This window comes from Asparagus officinalis, chromosome 7, assembly GCF_001876935.1.
Source record: "Asparagus officinalis chromosome 7, Aspof.V1, whole genome shotgun sequence".
Classification (NCBI taxonomy): domain Eukaryota; kingdom Viridiplantae; phylum Streptophyta; class Magnoliopsida; order Asparagales; family Asparagaceae; genus Asparagus; species Asparagus officinalis.
The window spans coordinates 120,653,140-120,663,148 of record NC_033800.1 but is presented as its reverse complement, the minus strand read 5'-3'; the positions used below and the strand labels follow the sequence as shown (position 1 = coordinate 120,663,148).

At 34.0% G+C, this 10,009-nt stretch overlaps 1 long non-coding RNA gene across 1 annotated transcript; it reads right to left on the bottom strand.

Moving 5' to 3' along the window:
• Window positions 2,860–3,787, bottom strand: LOC109849902. Its single transcript, XR_002249264.1, has 2 exons — window positions 3,582–3,787; window positions 2,860–2,934 (listed from the first exon to the last, which is right to left on the bottom strand). It is a non-coding gene; the product is annotated as an uncharacterized LOC109849902 (long non-coding RNA).

Genomic DNA, 10,009 nt, shown 5'->3' with positions numbered 1-10,009 from the left:
ATGCAGGAGCTGTGTAGAACTTAATCTCATCAATCATAATATTTTCTGAAAAAACCTTTGTAGGGTCGTCCAACTTCACTTATAAAAACAAGAATCAATTTGAAGATTTAAATTTAGCAACACATCGAAATTGAAGCTAAAATTATCAAACCCAACCTTGAGGATCAAACTCAAAATTTCAAGGCAAAATTAGCCTAGGGGTATCACATGATGAAGCTCCATCTCCAGCTCTAGTCATACCAACTTCTTTCATTTTATTATTAATTAGCTTGTTAATGAAACAAGATAACTAATAGTTAACCTAGTTTTAAGAACAGAGAAACGATACCTACTGTGGATGACTCAGATGATTGGAAGGTTTCAATATGGCTTTTACGCTCTTGGGTTCAGAGTCATTTCTGAATGGGGTCATCCAAAAAAATCAAAGAGAATTAGAAAGAAAATATACGAATTGCTACATCTATTCCTTTATATAAATAGGAGGATCAAAGAATTCCTATTCATGCTATAGTAAATTCAATAGTAAATAATTACTGTAGCATGAACAATAGCATTATTATTTGTAGCACATTGAAACACTTATGGTTACTGTATGAACAATAGCATTATTACTGCAGCACACGGAAACACTGTAGTACTTTTAAAATGTGTGATACTGTAGCAATCCAAAACTTACTGTAGCATTTAAGAAACATGCTATGGCATGAAAAAAATTATCGTCGTGCTTTGCACGGACCGCAAACTAGTATATATGAATCCCACTAAAGATTAAAAGCTGTGACATCTTATTATTCTCTTAACGAGTATAACCATCAAATAGAGGAACATATACGTCACTTGCTTTGACTTGAAGAATTATTTTCGTACAAACAATTTTCATGCTTGATCCAAAGCATGCTTTGCATAAAACGCAATGCAGTGAAAGGAACATTGAAAGAATATAATGGCACTGACATTTTCCTATAACTTTATAGTGATTTTAAGAGGAAAAAGTGGGCTGACCCCATTAATATTTTCTTGTCATTCTTTGCTAAAGCATTTTTTAGGAAAAATCCTAATCAATTGAATAAAGGCATTCCATTTATTAAGTCAATTTCCTTTCCTTCCCATGTGCATCAAAAGTACAATATCACTTCTTAATACGCCAAGAGAACTTATTAATAAATTATAGCAACCGTACACATAAGTAACGAATTATATAGATTAAAATAAAGCCGAGCAATTAATTTGGACATATTTCTGTTGCTTGACTTCAAAGCATGAGTTTATTAAGAGCGAACACTGAAAGCTGCCATTCTCCTAAGCTTGTCATATTATAAATTGTCACCATCAACAATACTAATCATATTGATATAAACTTCAAACTTTCAAAGCATCTAACTTTTTTATCTATTCCTTTATACAAATAGGAGGATCAAAGAATTTCTATTCATGCTACAGTAAAATAATTAATATAGTATAAACAGTAGCTTCTTACTGTAGCATACTGGTCGGTTTCAAAAAATGCGAGGTTCTGTAGCAGTTCAAGGAACTTATGGTTACTCTATGAACAGTAACATCATTACTGTATCACCGGTGGTACTGTAGCATTTTCGAAATGTGAGGTACTGTAGCAATTCAAAACTTACTATAGTATTTAAGAAACATGATTGCTGTAGCATTAAAAAATTTATCGCCGTGCCCGCAAACTAGTTTATCATAATAACAAAGCATTGAGTTTGAGATCATAAGAGAATTAATCACCCCATAATTAACTAAACTAGCATTATAGTACAAAAATGCCCACCATCTCCCCTCTCCTATCAACATGCCCCCCATTGCACGTGCAGCGTAACCTCGGTTTTCAAAGCAAGGATTAAAAAGCAGCAATCCACATGAGAAGCGAAAAAATCAAAGCAAATGGGGACTCTAAACTTCAACAGATCAGCATTAAAGCCCATGATTAATATATAATAATTCAACCGGTCAGCCCCCTCATTATACATAGATTTCCATGACCAAGCTGAAATCTATATAACGAGCAATAATACATGTACATTGTCTAGTTATGAGCATAGCATAGATTTCCACAATAATTAATTAGGTTAACTAATTAACTAGTAATAAAGAAGTTTCCAAGATGTGCACTTATATTTCAGTGATTAAATAGTTAGATGAAAGCGAGAGGCCAATGGCAGTTTTTGACTTAGAAGGCATTCTTGTAGTTTTTTAGGTGAAAGAAGTGATGGCTTGCACCCCTCATAAAACAAAACCCTATATTATATTATACTAACTAAACTTTAGCCACCTACATATTCAATTAATATATTTTCTCAACCTTCCTCTTGAATAATAAGAAGACAAGTTACTCGTCTGAGAGAAATCATTGCTTTATTAAAAAAAAAAAAGAGAGACAAAATAGATAGAATTGATGCACACGATCATTCTCTGAGAACAATTTATAAGCATTAAACAATTAGTGGTCTAACAGAGGAAACCTACAATAAAAAGAAGAAGACAAAAAATAAAAAAGATTTTTCCTCCAATAGACTTGCTCATCCTCTGAAACCAAATGTAATGATAAAATGCGAACACAAAAAGTGCTGAAAAATCAGCTCAAGTATTACTAAGGTACGTGTAGCAAGGATATATCCAGAGCTGAAACTGATCATATACCAAACAAAGATAGATTAATCACAGTAGTAAATTAAAAGCTCTAAACAAAAGAGAGAGAAAAAAAATGAGGGTTTTCTTCTTTTATTTACTGCTAAAAGAGAGAGACAAAAATATAGCTTTTTCCTCTTACTTTTCCCCCCCCCCGCCATTTCTACAAAGCTCCTTTTCTTATCGTTTTGCTTTTTCATAGCAAAGCCTTCCCCCCCCCCCCGCCATTTCTACAAAGCTCCTTTTCTTATCGTTTTGCTTTTTCATAGCAAAGCCTGCAGCCAGATCCACCTGCAGACGTCAGCGTACGGATCAAACGTCTTACATGAGGAAAGCAGTAGCAACTGAGACCTACGTAAAGTAACATGATGATTTTTCCAATCTTCGCTGTTACTCGAAAAAGGACAATCACGATTATTTACTTTATGTTTGCTTCTTTTCCTAGCTAACCATGTTTTCAAATTCAGATGAATTGTTAACACGTTTGGCAAAAAAGACGCAAGCTAGGGCAAGTTCTATAACGCTTGAATTAAATTAATTTATACTGTTATTTGAATTAAATACAGCGCATTGTTAACATAATTGCAACAAGGGTAAAAGTTTGCATATGATACTCATATTGGGTGACCTTTATACATCTATCTAGGAGCATGATACCGTACGTCGGTATTATTGATCCGTATAGTCTACTACAAGTTACAAATCATAAAATATCTAAGTGAAGCGAAGAAGGAAGTTTGCTTTGAAAATTTAGATTCTACTACCCTAAAAACTTAAATAAAGTTTGATCGATCCTAATTTTAAAAAAAAAAAAAAAAAAAAAAATCGCAGGCAATTACAAATAAATAGCTTAGGCCGTACGGGCCGCCCAATGTAATGTGCATTGCAAATCTTGTGCGAGGCGTAATTAATTCGAGGGGGAAGAAATAAATTTTTACCATCGACGGCATCTTCAGCAGCCGGGAGTGAGTAGGAGGAGGAAGAACAAATCAATTGGTTGAAATTAAAATTTCCCGCATTCCTGGAAAATCAAACTCTCAAGAAGCAGGCCCAATTCCGCTCCTCCCGTCGTCACTCCCGGCTCTGATGATGCTGCCCTCCATATACTGATGAAGCGAAATCTGCTGCTGCCTGCTGCTGCTGATGAGATTGACTTTGAAATGAAACTGGTTGTTCGAACTGCTGAGGCGAACCAGCGCCAGCCCCGCGGCGGGGAAGCCCCAGAACTCGTCCCGCCGCGCCGACGAAGCCGCCGCCCCGCCGTTGTGGCCGAATCCTCTCCCATCGACGGAACCCGAGCTAAACCTCGCCATCTCATTCTGCTGCTGTGGCTCGAGGGTCCTCAGCATCTCCTGCTCTCTCGCCGCCGCGGCCAGGTGCCTGCGCGTCGACCATTGCTGCTGCTGCATCTGCGCGCCGCGGACAGGCCGCAACCCCATCCCCATCCCGCGACCCGTACGAAGGGTCACGTGGTGAAGGTCCAGTTGGCGTTGAACGCGGAGCGCGGCGGGGGACGAAAGGTTGGGTGGTGGGAGGGAGGAAGGGGCCTGAGGCGGCGGGGGCAGATTGAAGGGGCGACGCTCCGCTTGGAGGACTTGAAGGTCGTCCTTGATCTGGTTGATCTTGTGCCTGGTAGGAAGCGAGATGTTCGAGCGACAGCGTAGACGGGGTCCGGAGCTCTGGCCTCGGCCTCGTACTGCGAGGATTGACGCCTATTCGCGTTCTCGCCGCCTGCGCGGGGGGACTCGTTGAGGCTTCGCCAACGTTGCTCGCGCCGGAACACGCGGTTGCACCGTTGGCGAATTTCGTCGGCTGGTGCGGGGAAGCATAGGGCGAGGACATACGCAGCCCTGCGTGCACGTTGCGCCGCCAGGACTTGCCGGCGGCCGCAACGGCGAGCTAGGACGTATGACATCGAGGCGAGTTCTAGAGGCGGCGGCTGCGGCTGGCGGTGGGTCAGCGGAGGAATTAAGGCAGGAGAGAGGTTAGGCGTTAGGTTCACCCGATCAGCGCGAGCGAAAAGGCTAACCCAATTGAGGAATATTGGCTGATCTTAAATTACCAAAGACTTAAATGGCAAATGTCGGAAAAACCCAATTGAGAGAGATTTCGTGTCAAGCAACCCAAATGGGTTTTGTGAAATTTACCATTTCTTAAAAAAAAAAAAACGTTGTGATCGTGATCCAATGCGATTAGTTGGCGGTTCAGATGCGGCCTCGGTTTACAAACAGCACGATTTGGTGCCAGCTTATGTCTCGTTGTTTCGGAACTCGAACGAAGTAATTGCCATGGCTCTGAGAGAGAGAGAGAGAGGATTACGGGCCTTTGGTCAATTTCATCATTTTTATAAGTAATTACTGCAAGTTTGTGCATCTCCACTGGAACATTTATTCCTCATTTGTCACCTTGCTTCTATTTTCGGTTAGAGGTCTCTGCATATATATATATCCCTCACGTACTCCATATTTGCAAAAGTACCATCAAAATATTGACATTTGCAAAACTGTCCCCCACCAAAAAAAAATTTTCTCATATTGATTTTTTACCCCCTTTTACTTACTAGTTTTGATTTTTAAACGGGTAATTATTAGAGATTTTAACGTTACCTTATTTAAAAAGCAATATTCTTAAGCTGAAGCAACAGAGAGAGAGACCCAATATGCAAGTTTTGAGGGGCAAGTTTGTAAATACCAAGATTTGAGGGGTAAATTTGCAAATATTGAAGATTCGAGGAGTATATATGCAAAAACACCTTTTAGTTAATGATGAAGTACGTAATTTTCTTTTCTTTGTTAATCACCAATCAATCAATTATTATTTGTTACTATGTATTGGCGTCGACTAGATCTGTTTAAGAGTAGTTGTTTGTTTATTTGTCAGATTGCTTAGATGTTCAGTTAATGCATTTTATGTTTAGGGGCTGTTTGGTTCGTTTCCTTGATATAGGGAAATACAATTCCATGTAAAGAAATATAAGTTTTGAGTTTTTTAAAATTTTCCAAGAAATAGATTGTTTTGCTTTGGTTCGCATATAAAAAATGGTGAGAAACCAATGTATTTATTTTTCTTGTGTTTGGTTCGCATAGAAAAAAAGGAAAACTTTTGTAAACAAAGAAGAGAAGGAAAAAAATCTGACGTGACAGAGTTTTCATCAATTTCACTCGGTTGGGGAAGGAAATCGGAGAGGGAAAAAAATCTGAGCTGGCGGCGATTTCAATAGAGTTTTCCCTCTTCCATCCGAGCGAACCAAAGCGGCACAAAGAAATGGACGGAAACAAAAAAACTGACGTGGAGGGCTAAAAATCTGACGTGGAGGGGTTTTCTGAGTTTTTCACCCCTTATAATAGCGAACCAAACAACCCCTTAGCGGCATGAGATGGAATATGATTTAAGAGGTACAACGGACATGATAATATTACTTGAATTTTTTTATCTTTTAAACCGTTGTAAATAATGTTGCAAACAATTATTCCTTATTTGTTTGTTACAACAATGATGGCTTTTTTGTCAATTTTTTTCGGGATCACTGCATGATTTACATTCTTCGTTTTGGTACAGCAATAACAACAGAATTTAGCACCTTTTCAGATTCTAATTGATGTTTGCTGTTTGTCTTGATGTCAAAGTTCTATTCTATATTTGGTAGAATTCATAGATATGTGTATAAATGTAGATTTCAGATCCAATTAGATGTAAGCAGCTACTTTAAATGATTTCAATTATTACAAGAATTAAGCACACACTCACACATATTTTTTTTCAATTTACGCATATTATTTTTATTTCTTTGGTTTATAAATACGCTCTTCGAATATGCTAAGATACCTAGTGATGATTGATTATATTTCTTTAGATACTATTACCTACAGATCATCTATTAACTAATATATTAAGGGCATATTTGGTTTGTGGGTTAATCTTTAGGCATGTAATGGATTTTGAAAAATCCATAATTAAAATTATGTTTTTTATGATGAACGTTAAATAGGATTTGCATGAGGGTTAAAATCCAATCAAATTTTGCTTGGTTGTACATGAATTTTGTTGAAGATATGTGACTATATTACACATTCGGTCGAAATCAGCATAATTTTAGGGAATTATATTTGATGCATTTTATCCTATGTTGAAAACCTAAATACATGTATTAAACATGATAAAGAAACAATGTATTTGCTAAAATTAAAAATCTATGACTTTTAACTTCTGGGTCCCCTTTTTTTGACGTAAGGATGCAAAATGCATGGAAGCAAACAAGCCTAAATGCTTATGAAGAAAGAGACAATGAGTACATATTTTTGCTATATTATGAGAAGAAGAGAATGTAGTCTTTTTTTCTTATCAGTTAAAGTAGATATTCTGAGTGGTAGAATTTTTCTCAGATAAATTTAAATCCTAAGTTTGAAATTTAAATTAATTAGATAGCTTAGCCATCAATCTCTCATTTATAAATCTTTATAAAATTTCATGGTTTTCAAATTAAAAAACAATTGAGATTTCAATTTCTCAAAATATCAGTCAATGGTCATGTTTGGTTGGCCAAAATTAGTACACGAATAGGATTAGGATTTTCCTCTAATCCTAAATTGGATAGTAGAAAGTTCCACTATCTCTTAGTATTAAGGTTATGAGACTTTTCATGACAATTTTAATATATTAACATACTATATTAAAATATAACATGTTAAATTAGAGGGCACTTGTAATTATAGATTTTATGGGTGCTACCTATAAAGTTTTGAGGGCTATTTGTAATTCTTAAAACTTATAAGGGGGTGGTTGTAAAGTTTTCATAGGGCTATTTTGTAAAAATTTTATAGAGGTTATTTGCAATTTACAAAACTGAGTGAATTTTTGTAAATTATTTTGTGGTGATTTGTAATTTTGAAAACTACCACAGGTTTGTTCTTAAGGAATTATAACTAATATTGTGAAATATTTAGCACGGTGTTTGTTACATTACCAACTTTCATAGGGCTAGTTGTATAATTTTCAAATGGCCCTTTGTAAAAATTTTAAGGGGATATTTATAACTATTGAAACTTTTTAGGGTATGGTTATAATATTTTCAGGGGTTGTTTGTAAAGGTTCGGAGGTCTATTTGTAATTTTGGAACTTTTGAGATGATTGTTCATAATTTTAATATTTTCTAAGGATTGATTGCAATTTATTGATTTTAAAGGAGCACGTAATAATTTTCTAAAATTTATGGTGCTATTTATAACTCTCATATTTCTTAGGGGTTTATTTATAATTGTTAAATCTTAAGTGGTTGTTTGCAGCTTTAATGGGGTTATTTGTAATTTTTTGAATTCTGCGGAGTGTTTTCAATTTTTGAAACTTTCAAGGGTCTTTTATAAATTTTTAGGGGTTATTTGTAAAATTTCAAATTTACAGCAGGGTATTTATTATTTTCGCACTCTTATGGGGCTAGTTGTAAAATTTTGAAAGGGTTGTTTGTAAAATTTCTTGGGTATACTTATAATTTTTAAAACTTTGAAGGGGCTTGCTGTAATCATCATTTTTATAAGTAATTAGTGCAGGTTGTGTATCTATTAGAACATTTATCCCTTATTTGTCTCCTTGCTTCTATTTTTAGTTAATGATGAAATATGTAATTTTCTTTTCTTTGTTAATCACCAATCAATCAATTATTATTTGTTGCTAAATATTGGTGTTGACTGGATCTGTTTAAGAATAGTTATTGTATATTTGTCTCGTTGCTTAGATGTTCAGTTAATGTATTTTATCTTTAACGGCATGATATAGAAATTATGAATAGGCGGGTAAAGAGGCTCAACGGGCATGATAATATTATTTGAAATTTTATCTTGATTTTATTTAAACCGTTGTAAATAATGTTGCAAACGATTATTCCCTATGGTCCCGTTTGGCAAAGGGTTAATGAAGAGGGGTTAAAGAGAAGGATTGATGTACTTAGCCCATTTGATAATCCGAAGGACTAAATTATTAACCCGTTAAATAAGTTTTATTTTAGCCCTTATGATCAGTTTTAGTGTTTGAGAATAATAATGATTTTGACTATTTTCTTTATAATTAGAAGGGTTAACTCTTATTCTATCTAAATAGGAGTATTAGTAAACCCCTCATTTTGAGGGGTTAACTCATTTTAACCCCTCTAGAGGGGTTAACTTAACCCTTCTATATTTTTTATGTTTGGCAAATTATGGAGGGTTAACTCACTTTAACCCTTATATAGATTTGTTGTGTTTGGCAGGTTAAGAAGGGGTTAAGTCTCCTTAACCCCTCACTTGACCCTTTGCCAAACAGTACCTATTTGTTTGTTGTAACAAGTACGCCTTTTTTAAAAAAAAATCGGATCACTGTATGATTTCTATTCTTTGTTTTGTTACAGCAGTAACAACAAACTTAATTTATTACCTTTTCGGATTCTAATTGATGTTTGATGTTTGTCTTGATGTCAAAGTTCTATAAGTGTTATGAGTCTTATGACTCAAATCTATACAACTAAAAAAGAGGATTGAGCTGTTAAAACTTTTAACTTCTATTTCCCCCCTCTCAAATTTTGATAAATTCTAACTATACCGTTATCTCTAATTAATCTTTTATTAAATAAATATAACATTTTATTAATTACACACTTCCTCACCTTTCTAAATAATTATAATTATCAATAATATTATAACTATTAATTTTTTAAAATAATATAATAAAATTTTGTATAAAAACATATACACAATTATTAGTAGTAACCAATTAAATTATTATAAATTATTTATGAATTTAATAAAAGAATTAAAATAATTAAAATAATAGAATAATATATTACTATAATTCAATGAGCAATTAAATAAATAGAATAAATTTAATTCCGTAAATAGTATAGTTATTTTAATAATATCACATAAACTATGAATTACACTATTTATTTAGTATTATGTCATTAATAAATTAAATAAATAATTGAATGCTATTTTTAGAGTATTTTCTCAAAGATTATTATATGATACTAAATAATCTATATTTAGTGATGATTGAAAACTAACCTTTTTACAAAAAATTATTTAATATTAATAATAGTACTATTACAAAAAATTATTTAATATTAATAATAGTACTAAATTATTTAAGAGCATAATTAAAAAATAAAATTAGGTAAATATTTTATAGTATATAAATAATATAATTATTTTAATGGTATTACTTGAACTAAGAATTATAATATTAAAGAAGGTAAATTATAGTAGACCCCCATGAACTTTCAGCATTTGCAGTAAATAGACCATATGAACTTTTAGTATTTTGCAGTAAATAGACCCTATGAACTTTTAAAATTACGCTAAACCCCTAATAAATTTTGTAGAGAGCCCTCAATATATATCTT